The following is a 21,483-nucleotide window of genomic DNA, read 5'->3' as shown; positions in this document are numbered from 1 at the left end:
AACTTCTCACTGATTCCATTTTTCAAATTTCTTGTGGATTCAGGTGTGACTGTCCCAGGAATTTGCAGAGTAAACATTCCCAGGGCATAGAGCAAGAAGCACAAGTGTAACTTCTGTTTAGCTGCTGTGAAAGGCTCAGGGGGGCTCTTTGTACCCTCCCTGTCTTGAGTTTGGAAACACCAGCGACGCAAAAGTCAGAAGTTCTTGGCTGTAATTCCCAGACTATTTTCAAAAGGGTGATATTATACTATATTTTTCTTTTCATCTACAAAGAATATCCTATGCCCAAAGAATATCATGCACACGCCCATTCCAGCAATCCACCTTGTACAGTATCATGCACTGCTGCATGAGGAGAGGTGTTCTCTAAAGAGCAAGCAGAGTCAAAGAGAAGAAGTGATGATAATGCATTTATATATCTCGCTCCAACTTTCCCCTTGGTCAGAGAGGTAATTTTCTGTTATCAATGTGTTTTTTCTTTTAATGAAGAAAAAAGCTGGCATTACACTCAGAACCAAAGCATGGCAGTGCTCTCACAATGTATCATTCCAGCAGAAAGTGAAATGCATTTGTAAATGTTGGAGAGCCACATGCGAGTAGGTTGCTTTCCTATAAGAAGAACTATATTATTGAGAAATGAACATGTTAAAGGTGGTAGACAGTTGCTTGGGAAACACATTGTGTCAAGAAGCCTGAGAGGTAGGAAGGATGTGTAATGAAAGTAACAGACTGAGTGACATTTAAACAATTCATTGTCTAATTATATAATTCAGTTAAGGAGAAACAACTCCAAAATCCCTGTTTTATTGGGGAGTATCTGCAGATTATAACCTCACTTCTAGTGACCTCTACCCTATGGCAAGCACCCGAATTCCATTGTCCCATCAAGGCACGTTGCTCATAATGAGTCAGTGGTGTTATATACATGCCTCTGAATGGCTAAAATGAGGCTACAGTACCCGTGTGCAAGGTGTTGCACTTCCAGAGTGTAACTGGATAGCAACTGCTAATTAATACGTCTAAAATATTGAATTATCCAGATATTTGGAGGACCCTTGATGTTCTTCCCATTTTTGAAACTGAGAGCTGCAACCAGATGGCAGAAGGTGGGGTGCACACAGGAATAAATTTTGCTATAAAAATATGTATTCTTTACTTTTTCTGAGTAAATGCCACAGATGCCTACATAAATGGTGCATAAAGCTTTCATGAATCAGGCCTCAGGCTAGACATTTAAGTGGTCCCTACTGCATTCATATACAAACAGTTGCACAGTATATTAAGAGTTGCAATAATAGAAAAATAGCTATAAAATATTAGCATGATTCTACTTTTATTTTTATGGTTCCTTGTCTTGCTTGACTTAATTTTTCTGGAAATAAAGAGAAAATCAGTAAAATATTACAAGCATGGATAGACTGGAGGGGTAGTGAGCTGAAATTGGGAGGCATTTTAGACTTTAAATATTCATTGATTATACTGGAAGAGAGCTTAAGAGAGAAAATGTCTGGGTCTGGGTTACACTGAATACATTTCACATACAGTCCTCCTAGTTATCAATTAATTCAACTTACTTCCTCATCATTTTTCCCCCCCCTCAGACCTGATGGTTTTATGACCTAGACCCAGGCAATACCCTTAGGCAGTCCATCTGATAATTGACACATTTTCTAACACAGCATAGTGATGCCCAAGTTAGTGCTTTCAGGCCGTGACTTCAGCTTATTGGAGACTGCAGCAGGGACTCCTTTTATCCCTCATACATCAGAATACACTGACAGTTCTCCCAAGCAGGGACGAGGCAGATCTCTCCCTCAGGAAAATGTATGCAAACACCTCTGGAACATTGTACTGGTTGCTAGGCATCACACTGGTGACATCTTTATGATAAACATGGTATGCAGAAGAAGGCCTAATAAAAGAATAACAAATTATTACATCCAGAGGGCAATTTTACAAGATTAACTAGTATAATAAATTACTGCTGTAGTCAGACTACTGTGTTACCTATTAAGGTATTTCACAGCAGAGTTTAAATGAACCAGCCTATGAAAACAGAGAATGTCTCACAGAAAATAATAAACCCATTCTTATATTTTTTTAATACTTGTCATGATACCTATTTGTGGTATTTGGCTTGCTGCATGGTAGCTTCAGCAAGTGCTTGCTGTAAAATAAAGCTATACATGCAATTCATACTAAGATGTCTCTGTTCATCATTATTTTTTCCATGCTGCTGGACATTCAGTACCACTGCAATCTACATAATATCAGTTTGAACAAAAGCCCATAGCATTTTATTTATAAAACTATTTTCATACATAAAACATTACAAAGAAAATGCCAGAAGCCAAATACCTTTCACACTAATTGTCAAATATTTTTTCTGCATGCTTTTTTATTACAAAAACCTCGCCTCTCACATACTCTTTCCTTTTCTTTCTCCCTTTCTGCTTTCTCTTTTTTCTTCTTTAATTGTCCGAATATTTCAAATTTGTCCATTACTAATTTTTTTTCTTTTTAATTTTAAGGCTTGATATTTTAATTTAGAATATTATAGCTCTTTTGTTTTAAAGACAGCTTTATGAGGAAAAAAGACCCCTCATTTGAAACTTAATTGACAGAAGACCCTGTGTATTGTCATGCTCTATTTTTATACTAATGCAGAAATGAATTTACATATGCATTTCATTTTTAAATGAATAAGATGTGTTTTCTTGTGGTTACTTCAGTCAAAATCCCAAAATTTCCCACAACACATAAACCGCAGAGCCCACATCTAGAGTTCAAAGGCCATGGATATACTGCAATTTGTTGTAAACTGTCCTATGTTACTCTAACATAATACATTAATGGGATAACATAGCTCCATATCAGCAAGCTGCAGTCTATTTGCAGGTGGCTATGATATCGTATTCTCGAAGTTCCGCCAATTTGATATAATATGCTTTTGTAACTGAAGCCACCAATCTCTTCACTTGCTAAAAGACGTGAGTTATTTACCCTGGTTTTAGTTAGGAGTGCTTCTAAGCATTGATCTGCTCCAGTCCTCTACCAGACTGAGATGTGTGCATTTCCCTTCCCTCTCCCATGCTAAAGGTGTGGTTTATGGGATTGCAGTCTGACACAAAAAAGCACCTCCCAAAAGCCCTTTCACACAGTTGATCAGAATTACTTTTCTACTCCCTATAGGAAAGGAAAATTTCCAAAAGGAATCAGTGTCATGATCTTCCTTGGTAGCTTAATCTAAAAGATGGGTTTACATATATACAGAGTAGCATTCTACTGGGATGGTCAAAAAAGACTGCAGAATTGCAAATGATAGAGAGGAAGATACAGAAATATTTGCAAAAGTACCAACGGGGTAGATCTACTCTGGCAGTTCTGTGGATCCCCAGTCACTATGCAAATTAACAACTAACTTTCAAAATCCTCTATTACTCGCCTGCATAATTGAAACAGAAATACAAGTGTTTTTACTGGTGGGTTACCCAAGTTCACACACAAACTTTAATCTGTGGCAGCGCTTCATGCTGAACACAAATCTCCCGAATCTCCAGCAAAAAGTATGAAGCAATGTCACAGTGGAGGGATTAACAGGTGGTATAAGATGAAAAGAAAACATCAACAGAGGGAGAGCCTGAGAATGGTACACATCTTTCAAAGCACTGCTAATAGGTGACACTCAGACATCATCATTGGCGGGGATCAAGTGGAAGGTTCAAAGCAAGCTCTTTTCCTTCAGCAAACAAACTGATGCTTCCGATGGATGGAGGCCATAGAGGAAGGCCAGGAGATAGTGTGCTGGAGACAAGATGACACATAAGGGCTGAAATGAGAGACTGAGATGTGGGAAGAGACCAGTCAGGGTAGTGCTGAGTGAGACAGAGATCGGAGACAGAGAGGGTGCTAGCATAAGATGCAAAAGACAAATCTGGAAAAGACTTTGAAGTGTGTGGATTAATTTGAACCCATGAACTTCATCAGACAACGTTCTTCAGCTTACAGGTGGCTGAATGTATGTATTCAACCTGGTCAGAGGGTTATCAGTAGAATTTGTAATATTTGTAGAAAAATGTCAAGGAAATGCAAGACTAGCAGGTAAATGCTAGACTCAACACTGTTTAAAAGACAGATAATAAAAGTGTTTCTGAATGGTAGCAACTTCTGCTTTAACAAACCATAAGCACTGCTATGGAATTCCTCCATCAACCCAAAATTGAATTAAAATAATTAAATATAATTTAAAAGCAAATAAATTATATGAATTAAAAAACAAGGATTACCAAGAAATACTGCATTGCTTCTTTCTTCTCTGCAGATCTGTAGTATTGAAAATTTTTTCTTTTTCAGTTCAAGATTATGCATTTTTTCAAAACTAAAGACCTCTGAAAATATGAGAAGGATCAGTACTGATTTTTTTTTTTTTTAATATAAATTGCATGCAAGATTCAATGCCTTTCAGGTATTAAAAATAAGAGGTACATACCTGAAACAAATTTCAAAAGATATTTTCACAGAGTGTTCTAGTAACACAAGTGTCACAAAATTTTACTCCCAGTCAGCTAGATGTAGTAACAACTTCTATACCAAGAAGAGTGTTCAGTGTCCAGTTGAAGAAACACTTGCACTCAGCATTCAACACTGTTAAGCTCGTCTGTTAAAGTAGCCAAATAAGTAGAACTGTAAGAAATTTCTCTATAAAAAACATTAAATAATTTATTGTTCTTTAAACACCACCCTTTCTCTCCAAATCCAAACTATAATTTAAGAAGTAATATCTATTTGGCTACAATTATTTCAGAGTATACAACATGAATACCTAGTACCTAAATGAGCAGTGCTAGATGCTTATTCGTAAGTTTTATTTGATGTACTTATTTAAAAGGGAGAACTGAATAAGCCACTGTCAGGAATTCAAAAGCAGCTGGATGGAGCAGTGAAATGTGTTGTGCATGAGCATATGGTAAATGCAACTTTTTCCTAAATGCACAGTACTTGGAACCTAGTTCTAAAGAGTTATTTGAACAAGACCTTTATCTGAATGATATGAAGGGGAGAATATTCTTCATAATCAACAACCATTCAAGGGAAAATTATACTTGGGAAGAAAAGGTAGCTTATCGGCAACTTGCTTATCAGCTCTACAGGCAGATTCTTTCATGCAGAATCTTCTCTATCAATGAAGCCAGACAAGACGTTTGGGAAGAAGTTTCTCCCCAACCCAGAGTTCCCCTAACCTGTAGTGGTAAAATGTAATCTATTCAATCAAAGGTACTCAGCAGTTAAACACCATGCAAATCAGAAAAATTCTCTAAAGCAACTTCTGATGAGGTAACTGGAAGCATTGGGCCAACATTTTTTCAGGGATTTAATCTTCCATTGTTTATACAGTTGGTATTGTATCTTTAAGAAAAAGAAATAGCCAGTAACATCTGTCTGCAATGTTCAATTGGAAAGAAGTCTTATCTGCTATTTAGAATTTTCTTTCTGGGCATTATATAAAGGAGAAGAGAAGATCCAGCCAAGAGTCACTACAACAGAAAACTCAAAGTAAGGCAATAATTATTTGTGATGAATGGTATCAAAAGTTGCACACAGTTTGTGTAAATATGTTATAAACTGATCAAACTAGATTGTCACAATGTCTCCTGGTGTCCTTATAGCATATGTATTTTAGATATCTTACCTTGATTTTGTGTTTTGAGAAGTCATCTGAATATTAGTAGCCACATCATATCAGGTCCATACCTATAACAGAAAACAAGTATATGTAAAAGTTACAGAGCATGAATGGATAACATCAAAATCTTTGTATTGCACGTAACCATGAAGCATCTCGAGTTATATATAACCAGTTCTTAATACAAGATAGTGGCCTTCTGGAAACGCATTTAATCACAAATTACTTGAGCCTGCTATTATGAGTGGGAGGTTGATACTCCTCAGTATTATACAAACTGATCCATTTTGTAGACGATGTGTTGTAGTACCTGATGTTCCCAAAAATTTATACAGAAACTTGTTAAAAAAAAGCAAAAAGAAGATTATGTAAATTTGCCGCTTGGAAATTCTTCCTACTCCCATTAAGCCTACTGATCATTCTGATCTGAGATACAAGTCAGTGTTCTGAAATGAGAAATTATATGACACCATAGGTTTTTTTAAGAAAATTCAGGCTAATGGGACTATTTGTAACTCTTGACTACTGCTATAATTTTGAGATTTTTAAAATGCTGAAATCAGAAAGAAGAAATTTTCTGTTACCTATACTCCAGCTATCTCACCTACCACTTAATTTTCTACAGAATTATATGTATCTGCTAAGGGAGGAGAGCAGCTGGAACACAGATGCCATTTTGTCAGCAGCAGAAAAATAATCTGGTTATAATGTACTCCCAGAGCATTGTTGGAAAAAACAATTGCTTGCCCCTTCTTCAGGTTATTCTAGAATCTCGCTATTTGCATTTATCCCTTCAAGGACAACCAAAATCACTTTGAGCATGAATAAAGAGTACTTAAACAATTGCTCTTTCTTGCCTGAAATACAAAAGTGTTTTTTGTTTTCCAGAACTGAGTCTGAAACCAGACTGAAACTCTGGACTTGGGAGTTTCTACAAGATTAATGCCAGTTAATTAATGAAAGCAGTCAGGCTAGCCTTTACAAGGTTACTTAGTTTTATTTGAAAACAAATGTCACATTCCCATCTCACAGGTGCAAGCAAGCTGCTCACCTTGCGTCCAGAAGAAAAGTTTGTCCTGACCAACAGAGGCAACAAGAATGAATTCTTCCTCAGAGGCTGCTCTCTGTGGAGAACAGTGAGGACGTGCCTTGTTGCTTTGTGCCTCTCCTGCGCACCTTCAGGTCACCCACCCTTAGAGAATCCAGGGTTCTGTTTTTTAAGGTTGCAGATATTGCAGGATGAGGGATTAGAAATGAAAGGGAAAAAACATCTATGCATACCTAGAACTTGGGTTAACTGTTTCTTTTTTACAGTTCAGTGGACATGTAGGCAGATACTTCAAAACGTGTCATGAACACACCCAGTTGTTACAGGAGCTGTTCCAGGATGAACATGCAAACCCAGGAGATCACTATAGATCCATCTTTGAAGGTCATTCAGATTCAAACATTCACTCTCAATAAATATTGACTAATCTAAAGCGACAACACCTATTATTTGCAGTTTATCCACTTTCGAGACAACAATGTACACTAGGAGTATTCTGAAAAATTATCATATGTACACAGAGGTATTTGTACTCAGACTCAGACCTAAATTGTAGAAGCCTAGACATAGAAGCCTAGATGCAGAAGCCTAGATGCCTGGAGAACAAGTCTTACAAGGAGCGGCTGAGAGAGCTGGGGTTGTTTAGCCTAGAGAAGAGGAGGCTGAGGGGAGACCTCATTGCTCTCTACAACTACCTGAAAGGAGGTTGTGGAGAGGAGGGTGCTGGCCTCTTCGCCCAAGTGACAAGGGACAGGACAGGAGGGAGTGGCCTCAAGCTCCACCAGGGGAGGTTCAGGCTTGACATCAGGAAAACATTTTTCATGGAAAGGGTCATTGGGCCCTGGAACAGGCTTCCCAGGGAGGTGTTTAAAGGATGAGTGGATGAGGTGCTGAGGGGCATGGCTTAGTGATTGATAGGAATGGTTGGACTTGATGATCCTGTGGGTCTTTTTCACCCTAGTGATTCTATGATTCTATGTGGTGTCTGCCTATGAGTTATGTGTTTGAGTTCCCCATAGATGCAATGGAGCTCTAGTTAATATCATTAAAGAAGTCTGGAGAATCATTCAGATTGCAAATGCCTATTTTATTCTTGAATAGTTCTCCAAATCCTTTTGTTATCTGGACCTGTTTTAAATTCAATGAGAACTTATAAATCTAGATCATATATATATAACAACCTAAAGGCACCTGTGAGTTCAGGTCCTTCACTTAAGTACAAGCGCACAGTGATATCCTTGCTGTCTCAGGATGTTGTTCCAGAATAGTGCAAGCATCATGTAGGAGTTCTAAAAGTGACGATCACCATCTGATCACAGTTATCTCAGTTTATGGCTTCCAGGTACTTGCCTAAACAGAGCTCTCTTGTGCCTTTTAATACATTCAGGAGTATTTGAGACATTTGCATGAGGCTTATGCAGCACTATGTTGTTCAAATTTCCATGTCTGGCTGAGTCCTTAAAATAAGCCACTCTTCCTTTTGTAGACTACAACACTCATTCTCACTTAGAATCAAGAGAGCCACGTGTTCTTTAACACCTGTGTATTCCATGCACACAGCTTAATGATAATGTTTTACATAATAACTTGACTGGGATTAATGAGTGTCTGTTAGAACTGGCTTTGAGCTGTAATTGCCTATGACCATGACCAGTCACTCTGTTTCAGGGCTCTGGAGACAATCAACAGCCCTGCCTATCCGTACCTGGACACTCTGGGGCTTCCTCCAACCCTCTCCCATAGTACAGAACCCCATTTCAGACCAGCCTAGGGCCTTCAGTCTTGTTCATGGCACATCCTCAACACCTTCTTGGACTTCTCCCATTGACCCTGGACCTGGCTCATGCCTTTCTCTGGCTGGTTAGTGCCCCTACAATATTCTGCATTGATGAATCTGAACAGACTGATTTCACCACCCTGCTCTCCCTTTTGTGCCAGACAGTTCCCAGCTGTCTCATGCAAATAAGAATCCACTCTGAAACTGGATCATCATCAGGCCAGCTGAAAAAAGTTTTGGTTTCATTTTTTTTGTTTTATTTTTTCCTTTTAAGTTCTTCATTTGCAAGCAGTTTTTCAGAGGCTGATTTAAATGTTCTCTTTGCCAGTTGGTCTGAAGATAATACATGGATGAGTGTGTCTATACTTAATGCTTCTTCCTCTAGAAATTCTGCAGATTCCCAAAGATGGGGAACAAAATCAATCATCAGAGTCTAGTTTGCCTCTATCTTCATGTCAGCGAATTTTATAAAGTATGTAATTGAAACAACGTGCCCAGAATGTTCTGCAAAATTTGTCCCATGCATCAAACAGTAAAAATATTTAAATGACATTATTAAAATCTCAACAAATAATTTGACACAGAATAAGCTAACCTCTGACAAAAAGAAAGGCTGAAAAAGTGTTCTCTTTGTAAGGCATTCTCTCAAAATATTTTATGATGTGCTTCTAGAATACACCTCAGAGGCATCTACTACTATTCATATTGGAGGACTCAGGAATGGAATAAATGGGACACTAGTCTAATTTGGATAGTACTTGTGCTACATGGAAACCTTTTTGATAAAAAAAGATTTTACATATCCATGGCATTTGATGTCCTCCTATTTGTGGGAGTGTGTGATTGTCCCTCAAAATATTTTTTTTTCAGCTTGCAGTAATCCAGATGCATAAAACTATCTCTGTTCCTTCTTGGCTCCTACTTTGGGAGCCAGCGTATTCTATGAAGCCATTCTTTTCCTGCTTTTGTAGCTCCTAGGATAGCTTTTTTCCCCCAGACAAAGCCAAACATCTAAGTTTCTGTTGTATGGGAATCACTTCTGATGCACCAGTGCCAATGCACAGTCCAGTGTCGGACTTAGCGCAGCCTGTCATAATGGAGACAGAGGTTAAACAAGGAGGTTTATTCAGTTCTTTTGGGGAAGAAACACATCCATTAACAACTTAGAGGTTTAAAGGAGTCAAAAGGCCCATTTCAAGAATAAGAGTGTCAGTTTTCACAATATTGAACTCTGCAGGTACACAAAGAGTGTCATGTGTCACCACTGCAATACCATTGCCAAGTGCAGGGATTGCTTCCTTCAAGTCTCCTAAAGAAGTTCAGGCTTCAGACCCTTTGAAAATATTGCAGATGCAGGTAGAATTGACACAACTGAACCAGTGCCTGGTGAACTGAGAGTAGTTCAGTAAAATGAGGCTGTCCTCCGGAGAAAAAATGTGCCAGGGTGCAAGTGCCATTGTAGAAACTTATTTCAGGAACAAAACAAGATGAACTGCATTTATCTACTCTCAATTCTAAGGCTGAGAGTGGAGAACTAGGAGTCAGTCACATTCTTACTCAAATCAAAAACTGTATTTCAGTTTGCCAGGCTCTTAGAGACATTCATAGCAAATGAATTGTAGGCTACTGGCCAGCATTTGCTTTAAGTTTAAATGAAATTCCTTTCAGAGCAGATGTAGAAGCAAAATAGTAACCATCTTAGAAAATCTCATCTGAATAGTCGGAGAAACAAAGCAGATGAAAAGAAAATTAGGAGGAAATCAGGGAAACAGAGAAAAAAGAAACAGAGTGTTAGAACAAAGGTTACAGTAAGAGAAGAGGTGAAAGATGGTAGGATGGAAAAGGGGGCTTAAGGACTAGAATACTCAGCAATGCTTTACATGTTTCACTCTACCCATTTTGATAAATTGTGGTGACAATCATACCACCTGTTGAATATTCTTTTCACTAATCAAGAAATAATTTCAAGCAGAATGTTAGCCATATTTTTAGCCATTAGATTTTATCTGTTTTGAAGCACATTTCACATTAGCATTGGTCAGTCAGGAATTTACTGCAAGGAATCTGTTTAAGCAGCAATCAGCATCTCTCAAAAAATACTGAACATCAAGAAATCTTACCTTCTTTTTCTGTGCTTCCTGCAGACTCTTTGATTTGTATTTCAAAATATTATAAAAGCCTGTAAAGCCTACCTCAAAGTCTTCACTTGTCCTTCTCTTTCTCTGGCTTACCCACCTCCGTATGTTTCCCTTCCACCCCCTAATCTCCTCAGGTCATTTAAGAAATATTTCCTATTTTCTTCATAAATCTACTAACTGCACAGGTTCACACTCCACATGTTCCTGTTATGGATATGCACATATGAGTGACAGAAACACCCCATCAGCCTTAACCAGAATAGTTGCTGTGTGTACAAGCTCTCTTTCTTGATGAATCAGGGACAAGGTAATCATGCTCTTATGAATTCACAGGTTGTCATTTGTTAACACTTGAATGAATATCTGAGGCTGTTTTAGCTATATATTTATTTTATGAGATCTCTGTAAATCTAGTTTGTAAATTATCTCAGGTTAGACTTAGAAAAGCGATTCCTATAACTAGAGTCAAAATTTCAGAAGAACTCTCTTCCTTTTAAAATATTTGAATAAAATTGGCAGTGATGTTGATAGCTTCTAAAAACACAACCATTGTCATTAGGCAGTTAAGCTGGAACTCTTTGGTGTTGAGCTTTTTTGGAAATCTATTCCAGAAAATATATCTATATTTTCACTGCTGCCCTTCCTTGTTTTATTTTGTATCATGTTGGCAGTGAATAGCATTGTTATCACTCTGTTCGAAGAAGAGTATTTCCATATTTTCTGCATTTTTATTAGAATACATTTGACCTAATTAGAAATGTAAAATCAAGACGGATGATAGCAACCCTAGAACCACACTTCAAACACTCTTACAGGCATTTCAGGAAGGGGTCAGGGAAATAAACTATAGCTCATTAGCCTGAGGCTGTGAGTGGTCTACCAACCATACAGAAAATTGGCAGCCCTTCTGTCATTTGTCCTGAAGGAGCCTGTGTATTAAACTAATTTTTAAACATAGCTAACAGACTGGCAGTCCAGTCAGACTATTTGTTGCACATGTAAAATAATGGAGTTATTTAGATTTCATTGAAATGCTATCCATATATGTTTTACAAATGTGCAAGCACTTACATGCTTCATAGAAAATCTTCAATATTGGCCTGAGATTTTAGAGGAGCCACTTTTGTGTAAACTGCCTAGTTAGGAAAAAAAGAAAAGTATATATTTTATCTACAAAAGAGAAATAAGTTAAAATGCATATTGAGATACTGTTTTGATGGTTAATTCTTAGTGAGCTTGGATTTGGTTTTTTTATTTTACAACGTTCTTAAGAAGCATACTTAAATGTTTGGAATAGGAATGAAAAAATACTATTGTGTTCATTATGCTATGCTACACTTTTCTAATTCATGCATACGTATATGTAAAGACTGTGGCATTCTTCCTACTTCTGAAATTACAGTTTTTGAAGTTAAAAGCTTTTGTGCTGGTCAAAAATTGCTGAGTGAGTTTTGTTCAATACTAACTTATATTATCCCTTTACGTTCTCATTAAAACTGGTGAGGCAGCACAATTACTTTGTTGGTGACAACGAAAATTATTTCATTCTACTTCCTGATTGGAATTTTTAGATTATGCTAATCCACTGTCCACAACTTATTTGAGAGATAATATAAAATTTCCATAACAAAGGAGAACACTATATGCACAGAGAACATTGCTATAAGAAGAAATTGAAAACAGCATATAAAACAATCTGTAACTAGAGAAGAAAGGGAGGTAGGGGAATGAAGGAAACAGGGGAATTAATTTTATCTAACTTTACTTATAGAAAAGGGAGACCTATAGTCTAATTTAGTTATCTATTATCCTCCATCTCCAAACCAAAAAAGTTGCTTCACTTTATATGAAGGGCCAGTAGATTGAATTTTATTTTTTGTATCACATTAACACTAGAAAGACTCATCTGAAGTAGAAACAGCTGTTTTCTGCAGAAGGCATTTACTATCCTTCCATCAAAGTTAGTCCCAGATTTCTAGAATCAGTAGTTTCTTAGGGATATTTCATATGACAAAGAGTATGTTCAATACTATATAACATATGATAGGTAACTTGAATTATTTACTACTCTTTCAGGCACTTAAAATGTTTCTAAAAATCAGATTGTGAGTTCTTACTCTCCCTCGTCTCTGTAAGTTAAACTTTTAGTAGTTTTTGTGTAAAAAAACCCAAACCAATCAAACAAAGAAAGAGTAGTTGGTTTTGAATTACGAAAATGGAAGAACTACTAGTGTTTTTAAAAAATGTTTTAGAAACACAAACTGGAAACAACATCCACAACTGATATGTTTGCAGCACAGATGAAGACGATTACAAGATTTAACATTTAATTTAACATTAAACAGCTAACATTTAATTGCATCATATGGTTGAGGAAAACTGTTGATTTTAGTAGGGTTACTTATGTACTTTAAGTGAATGCTTTTGGTTGTCAAGCATGCAATAATCAGAGCTTGTAGAACTGAATTTTTGTTACTTACTTTGTCATTCTTCCCCTTCCACAAATCAAATGAAACTTTAAGCCCTCTGCAGTTGTTTCCAGTGTTTGTTGAGGACATCCATTCTAGAGGAATCCTCTCTTCTTCTGTATATGCCATAGTTCATGATCACACGGAAATACGTGGTACCATACATCTAATTGTAGCTACATCATAGCTGCAACCAAATCAAAGTAAAATTTTACTGCTTTCAATAACTGAAGAATTTGGATTTAAATAAAATCAGTTGGCAAATAGCAGCAGGGTAGGTTGCTGTCATATTCTCTTCCATCTTTACGTGTGTTAGAATTTTATCTTTAACATATTTTCCTTTTTATTTTTAATGGGAAAAATACATGCATGTGATAGAGATGATGAGATACAGTTGTGGTTTGAGTTGTGAATAATCTAATTCAAGTTGTGAAATATCTTAGTTTAAATCTTTCCAAGATTTTGATACAAAGAAAACCAGTTTATTGCACACAACTATAAACTGTTGTCCCAAAGATTTGTACAGATCTTTTGATTTCTTCTAATTTAGTATATGACAAGGGGTTCTGAGCAAACACATAAAACAGCTGGTGAAATGAAAGCTATAAAATGTAGTGTCCATAACTTTCTAGATAAAGCTAATGCATGGCTTAATATCAGGTGAGTTTGCAAAAGTCTCTTTATACATTATCTATCGCTTGTACTTAAAGAGACAGGCAGTGTATATAACAATCAATGAAATAGAAAAAGGCATTTCAAACAAGTAGAAACAGCCTTCCAAACTCAGTGTAATTTTTCTCAAGAGCTACAATCATGCGAGCAAATTCTGCATTCCTTTCCTTAATGCAGAAAAGGTTGTCTAGGTGAAGAGTTAGCAAAGTATTTAAAAACCCTCGATCAACCGGGACCATCAAAAGGAAAAGATAACATAGCCAGATTTCTCTGACATGATGTTTTAATCGAAGTCAAGAGTTATGGGGGCTTTTAAGTAATATTAAGCAACCTAAGTTGTATTTAGTAAATCCCAAAGCCAGGAAAATGGCCCAGAAATCCAACATTGAGGAGTACATTAGAGATCTAAATCTTCCATAGAACAATCAAGATGTAGCCTACATCGTTTTCAATTGATTTCATAGCAGCATTAAGATGGAAACAGTAAAAAGTCATTGGTTGTCTTCACTTTACATGCAGATATTTTTAGTTAAATGAAAGTTGTCTGAATGTTCAAAAAGTTCTATTTCATATGCCTTCCAGTATCATGAAGCAGAACACCTAAAGACTCTACCTTGTGCCCTATAAAAGCTTTTTCTCTTCTGTGAAGCAGTGCTGGACCTTCTGTGAACACTATAATGCATCAAACAAGAAACATTAATACAAGCTTTCCCTATAAGGTTAACTTTGCAAATCGAAGGCAAAACAGTATCTTTGTAAAAAAATATCTGAAGAAGGTATACAAGGACTCCGTATACGCAGGAACAAAACACGAGTAAAAGCATGACATTTTCACAATAATGTAGGCGGAATTAATGTTACAAAAGGTCTTAGCCTGTTAAAATGGACCATTTAAATCACAAGACATTGTATAAAATACTCACATTAGAATTATATTTTCACCTATAGAAATTTAAAAGCAGAAAACTAGCACTATATCTTGTTGAATAAGTATTGTAACTAAGAGAAGTTTCAAGTGAATTGTCCTTATAAAATCTCATAACTAAACCTGTTGCAAGCTCTTAAGTACTGAATTATTGTCCTCATATTAGTTTAGACAGCTGAAGCAAATCCTGCTATCAAGGAGTTGGCTTCTCTTTTTATCTATTTCCCTCCCTGAGAGTGCAATAGAAACAATTAACCAGATTTCGATTAACTGCTTGAAAAACCACCAGCTGTTTTTTTTTTTTAGTCACTTAAACATTTCATTCTTGACCTAGATTTAGCAAGCAACACAGACAATAGCAGAGCTTTTTTTCCCAGGTAAATTGAACCTGTAATATGGCAAAGATTACCTATAGAATTCTGGATTTAAAGTAATTATCCATTTTCCTGTGTCCCTTTTCTTTTTTTTTTCTGCACTAAGACTAACTTAATTATCAAGGAAATTAGAAGATATCAGTGTGGTTTGAATCAACTGAGAAACATACAAGGTACACCACAGATCTTTAGTTATCTCAGCTCTAGCCTCAAGCAAGTCTAGTTCTCCCAATCTGATCATCCTGCCAACAGACCCTAGCAGGACTTTTAATTTCTGTGAATCTTAGTTGATGTATGTGAATCAATGTATTTGCATACAATGTGAAACTAAGACATTTTTCATGTTACAGATCATAATACTGTAGCGGTGGACAGCAGCATCATGTAATACATGGGTAGTTGGCTGGCAATGGACTAAAATGGTGGCTGAGATAGGATCACCAATCTACTTTTCACATTTTTATTAAGATTTTCAATGGGTGCCAACACACAGCCAGCTTCACCTCTTCTCTCTTTTTCCCTGTGTCCTTGCAACAAATTATTTAAATCATATAAATATTTAATGCAAGTGTCTCATAATTTATTGTTTATTATGCTTGAGGACAGGTCCATAGCTGAGATAAATTCACAGTTCAGAGCCATTGATAGATGTCTTCTGTGAGACTTTTCCAAAATATCCTAGCACATTTTGGCTAGTTTTGTAGGTCCAGGCAGATTTTTACTCCAAGGAATCAATGCACAAATGCCTGTCCTTGAACAAAACAGAAGGCACAAAACCCTGCAGAGTTCAGAAAAGAAAGTAATTCAATATACTCTCACACCTGTAACTCCAAAAGACAATCTCTATGCTGAAAAGCTCTTTGACAACCTTCAATGGTGGCTGAAGTTTTTTAATTATTATTAGAAGGGAGCATTTCCCATTGGCAAAGGACATAGAGAACGGAAAGTTTCTGTTACTGATGGAGCAAATAATTTGGAAAAAGCAATAGTTAATTAGAAGGTGAAGCCAAATAATGTACTCAGGATGTTTTCTGAAGAAATCAATCCACTTGAAATAACACCAGGAGGAATATGAAGTGGATGAAACTGATATTTAAATTCATTCCATCATTCTTTTGCATCAGATAAATCCATGACTTGGAGTTCAGCCCAAAGGAAAAAAAAAAAGTCTGGCATTCTTTCAGTAGACAGTACTGTAAAGGGGGGGAAAAAAAAAAAAAGGAAAGCTTCTTTTCAGGTATATGCTTAAGATCATATAAGAAGTTTAGTTCATAGTAATTTAAGGGAAAATTTCAGAGCAGGAAATTCACCTCTTTACAGCTTAGTTTTCTCATCTTTAAAATGGGAGTAGTGAGTAGTATTTAGCGAGTGACAAACATAAAAATATAGTTTTACGTGTCTTCAGTGAGAGCAGCTGGTTAAACATTAATGATTGCCTCAGTTTTACAGATGTGGTGTCTGAAATTGAGAAGTATTTCAGTAAGTTTAAAATAGTGAAAAGTGTTTTCGACTGAGAAATTCTTGTAGTGAACATTGTAATAAAATTTGATTGGTCCCTCTAAAATTTCAGGGTTTTTTTACCTTCCTTAAACAAATGAAAAACTGTTATTTTCCTTCTGGCTGTTGTTTCATTAATTAAGGCATATTCCATTCTTTTTTTAGTGGTGTCCCAATTAGTTTTCTCAGGCCATTTATGATGACTTTTGTGTATTTTTGCACAAAGCACAGAAAATCTCCCTTCATTTCTTTGCAAGTTACACTGAATTTGCAGCAGTGAAGACAGCAAAAACATGGTTTTACTAGTAAACTGTGCAAACATGACATGGGAATCATAGAGGGAGTGTGCAGAGTGCATGTAATACCAACATTTTTTCTTACTAAGTGTATTATATCACCAGAGGGACAGTTTAAAATGAAACCTTTCAAAGTTTTCAGATATTTCAGTGGCATGCACATTTATAGCTAGCAATTAAACACAGAAATTATGGATAGAATGCAATTGGAAGTGAAAATCTAAAAAGTCTGCACTGATCTAAGAAGACAGTCTGATGCAAAGCATCATCTCCCAAAGGCCCTTCTGTCTATGTAGTTTTGAAACATACACTAAACCATCTGCCAAACCTGGCTTTTAAATGGAGGCTACAGAAAAGGTGTTCTGCATTTTCAGTGCACGCCACTTTACAAAGGAAAGAAACAGTGTCTGGCTGCCATATAGTCAGGCAAAAGGGAGCCAGCTTGCAAGCGATTAGAATAATGAAACTGGAAAGGATTAGCCACATTATCCAAACATGAAGAAATAGGCTAGTCAAACTAATCCCTAAGGAATAGTTAAAGGAAACAAATGACATGATAGACACAGGGTTACTTCTCAGTAAGACAGCATTAGAGCATATGGTACTTGCACTTATGTTCAGCTTGCATATTTTCTGAAAGCTTATGCAAGTAGGAAGAAGGTAAGCTGACGTGTCTGTGTGACAACATTGAGTTAGTTTTCTTGCAGTTTCTGCATGTCTTATCTGACTTTTAAAAATAATTAAAGTATTATTAGACTGACTGATATCAATGGAACATCCACATCCTGTGGAGCCCTTAATTGCAGGAAAGAAGGGTAATGATCCAGGTTTTAATAAGGCTGTGTCTATGGTGTCCTATTGGATAGATTCATTATACAGTGAGTGAACATTTTTTTCTTCATTATTTCATTATTTTGGAACTGTAAGAAGTAATTCCAGTGCTCATTGCAACATCCATATTTTAGAAGGATGAATTAGCCCCAAATATTTTTTTGTATAAAAACCTATCACATATGGAAATGATGCCCCAGCTCTGTTTCCATACAGAAAAATGAGTAAAAAATTTTGCTGGACAGATTATCATTAAAATCAGATGAAAACAAGACATTTAATAGATAGTTATAGAAGACCTAATTTGAAGTCCACCGGTGTCAAAAAGAATCCTTCCAAATTTATAGTAGTCTGAAACTGATAACACAAAATAAGCATGAGGGCTGCATTCTCATTGAAATTACTTTGCAAACATAGGAGGACTTAGATCAAGGACAAACAGAAACTAAGCTGCTACTAATTATCTTTTTGATGACTTCAGGCTGCACCACTGGTATGGGCTTTTAGCTGGGAAAGAGCAGGGCTCTGGCAGAGCTGTAGACCTCCACTCAACAGAAGCCTTGCCTGATCCAACTCGCATGCATTCACTCACCTCATGTAAGCAAGCTGAGATGCTGTTTTTCTTCCCTTCAGGCTAAGCACAATGAATAAATACCCCATTATACAGTTTTTGACTGTAGAGGAAAGTTTTGGGGAAAGCTGGGTAACGAGTACTACACTGTACCAGAGACAACTCAGTCCTTTACAGTGTCTCTGATAGGTAGCGTGTACTTCAGAGGATATTGAAGTCCTTCAACGGATGATTATGAATTAATCTCCCTACAAAGTTTCTTAACCATGAAGCTTGAGTGTGCACAATTCTATCATATTTTTCTCTCAGTTTAATGAGATGCTGAGTATACTCATTGTTCATATTCAAATCTCACCTTGTTAAAGATCCAATGATCAATTCGTTTCAATAACATCCTTTGACAATGATTTCCCCAGGTTAATTGTATGTGCTGTCTAAAAAGTATTTCCTTTCACTTTTTATCAGGTAATTGATAAAAGTATTTTTGTAACCTTTTTAGAAGAGCTGAATTTGGGAAGAACTTAACAGGTACTGAGGAAGTGTAATCATCCATTCCTAACCAAGTGATATATTAGATCATTTATTTGTGGCAAGACAGACATTTCAATAGTGCTTATTGTTTCCCATAATGAAAGGTTTAAATCTTCCTTTTGGTTCCTCTGAAATTTAATTTTTGTTGATGAAGACAAGCCAGTTTGTGCAAGAATATTTTTTTGATGTCAGGGCTTCAGAAATCCCAAACTATTAATTATATTTTTCCACTCTATAACTCTTCGTTGTGAAAAAAGGAGGTGGAGGAAATCAAGTACAATAGAAGCTTTCACACACCTCACCTTTAAAAACAATAAATTCCTTCCCTTCCCAGGATTATTTATTGAGCTGCTATTTAGTCACTGAAAAGGGATTTTGTCATACACTGTACACCACTCATGAAAACTGCATCCTATTGTGTCTCTGTATTTGCATTTGGCAGAAGTGCACAATGCAAGTGACAAATTTATCTCCTTGGACAAGTTAACCCCAGACATACTCTTTCTAGCAGAGAACTAAGGTTCCATGAATAGTGTATTCTTATCCTGAGTAACTTGTGTGTGAATTCCCTTCTACCTACATTTAAACAGGGTTTTATTTTCAGAGTATTATTTACCTTAATTAAGAAGACCACTGTATTAGTAAAATACTTTTATGATCAGTACAATAGAGTTCTATTTCATCCAAATCATTAATATCATTTCTACTTAGTAATAAAAGCCTTTAGCCTTCAGTCTTTGCTTAGATAACATTCACATATCAAACAGTACATCTAACATGGTTGTAACACCATATTTCCTTCCTTCTGTTCAGTTTTCAGTCCAGGAAAATCTGTGTTTTCTCTTCTCATCGGCAATGCATTCTGAGGTCATGAACAAAGGCCTGAACAAAATTTTCTCTGAGAAAATCAATAGTAATTTATGATACTTGACTTCAAAAACAGTTGTTTTATAAAAGTGATAGACAATGAAACACTAATCTACTAAGATAACCCTGGATTCCAGTCCACCTTTTATTCTGTTTTCCAGCAGCCAAACTACTGTATGGCAAAGTAGCTCTTGGGTCTCTGGAGAAGTTGCCTCATTTCTCAAATACAATGAATTCATCAGCAAGCTGGCAATTTCACAATGCGTGTTATGAATAGGAAGTTATTCCGAAAATACCATTGAAATATTCAGAAGCTAAAAAATATAATTAATAGTTTGGGATTTCTGAAGCCCTGATATCAGTTGCAGTAATGCCTCAGATTCTGGAAGGCAAAATAAGCTGACTCTGAAACTTTAAAAAGAAATCAAATTATACAGAAACTAATCCCATGATTTGGAGGCACAAACCATGATTTTTACCCTGTTTAGTCTAGCAGTGCTACCATTAGTGGTGTATACTATACGAGGGAACAGGTGTTTAAGAAGATTGCAAACAGCAACATTTTTTTTTCTTCCACCTGAAGGGAGAGTGGTTTATTCAGAGAAGACTGGCTGGTAATTCCTCATAAAATTTCATATAAGTTTTTATTCCCTATAGAACTGGTTTTATTCACAATTCAGTACTGGGGATGAATGAACCGCTACTGTCAACAAACTGCAAAGGACCGGGAAATTCACTGATGAATTACCTCCTATAAGAAGCTTTTCAGGAGTACTTTAGCCCACAAGTATGTACATTTGTGTCTGCTTGCACGTATGTAGTTATGTGCAGGAATAAACAAGATAACTCTACACAAACAGATGCAAAAGGCTTGAAATACAGAACTAATTAGCCTAGGAATAGTATTATTTTGATAGAATTATATTACTTGCTGGATTCACACCTACATCTTCCTCGTAGTATTCCGTGTGACACAGAGGTACTCTTGGCACCTTGATGTGGCAATATATAACACCATTGGTGCCATTCTCTGCCATTTCTGTGCCTGGCCTTTCATAAAGGGAAAGATGTACATGGGTTGCAGTAGTTACTTGTCAAGCTCTGGCAGAGGTAGCAAACAATTATAAAGTTGCTTCCTACCAACTCTAGTAGACGTGCTCAGCTGGCAGAATGAGAACACTGAGCCCATTTGGATCATTCCACTCTCCTTGCTTTTAGCTGTAGACTTCGACTGGACCGAAGGGATCAATTTAATCAGCAGGTCATGTTAGGGCAAGTGAACTGCCTCTCTGTCCTCTCAGGTACTGTGCCTTAAAGTATGGGATTATTATAGAATCATCATAGAATCACGAGTTGGAAAAGACCTTTGAGATCATCAAGCCCAACAGTACCTGTCCACTACAAAATCATATCCCTAAGCAACTGTACTGCCCACAGCACACTTTGCTAGTCATTAAAGGAAACACTTTCCCATTTCATGTCAGCTTTTAATGGTAACCCGCACAATGAATTTGAATTGGTGAGCTTCTTATGATGTTGACACCAAGCACATAAGACAAGACTCATAACAAGGCAGCACTGCTCTGCCTTGGATCCCTAATTCTTTTTTTCATATATTCTGCTTAGGTGCATGATGAAAGCAGGTATAATTCCATGAAAAGTATGTTGCTAGAGCATTGCATCTCCACATTTGGCCACGTTCAGAAGCCTTCATAGCATTTTCTATCACTGTATCACATGATCTTAGCAAAATTCTCTGCATAAAGAGTAAGAAATACTCATAGATATGTCTAATAAAACAAATG

This window comes from Phaenicophaeus curvirostris, chromosome 3 (assembly GCF_032191515.1).
Source record: "Phaenicophaeus curvirostris isolate KB17595 chromosome 3, BPBGC_Pcur_1.0, whole genome shotgun sequence".
In the NCBI taxonomy this organism is placed as follows: Eukaryota; Metazoa; Chordata; class Aves; order Cuculiformes; family Cuculidae; genus Phaenicophaeus; species Phaenicophaeus curvirostris.
Note: the sequence above shows the minus strand (reverse complement) of the source record.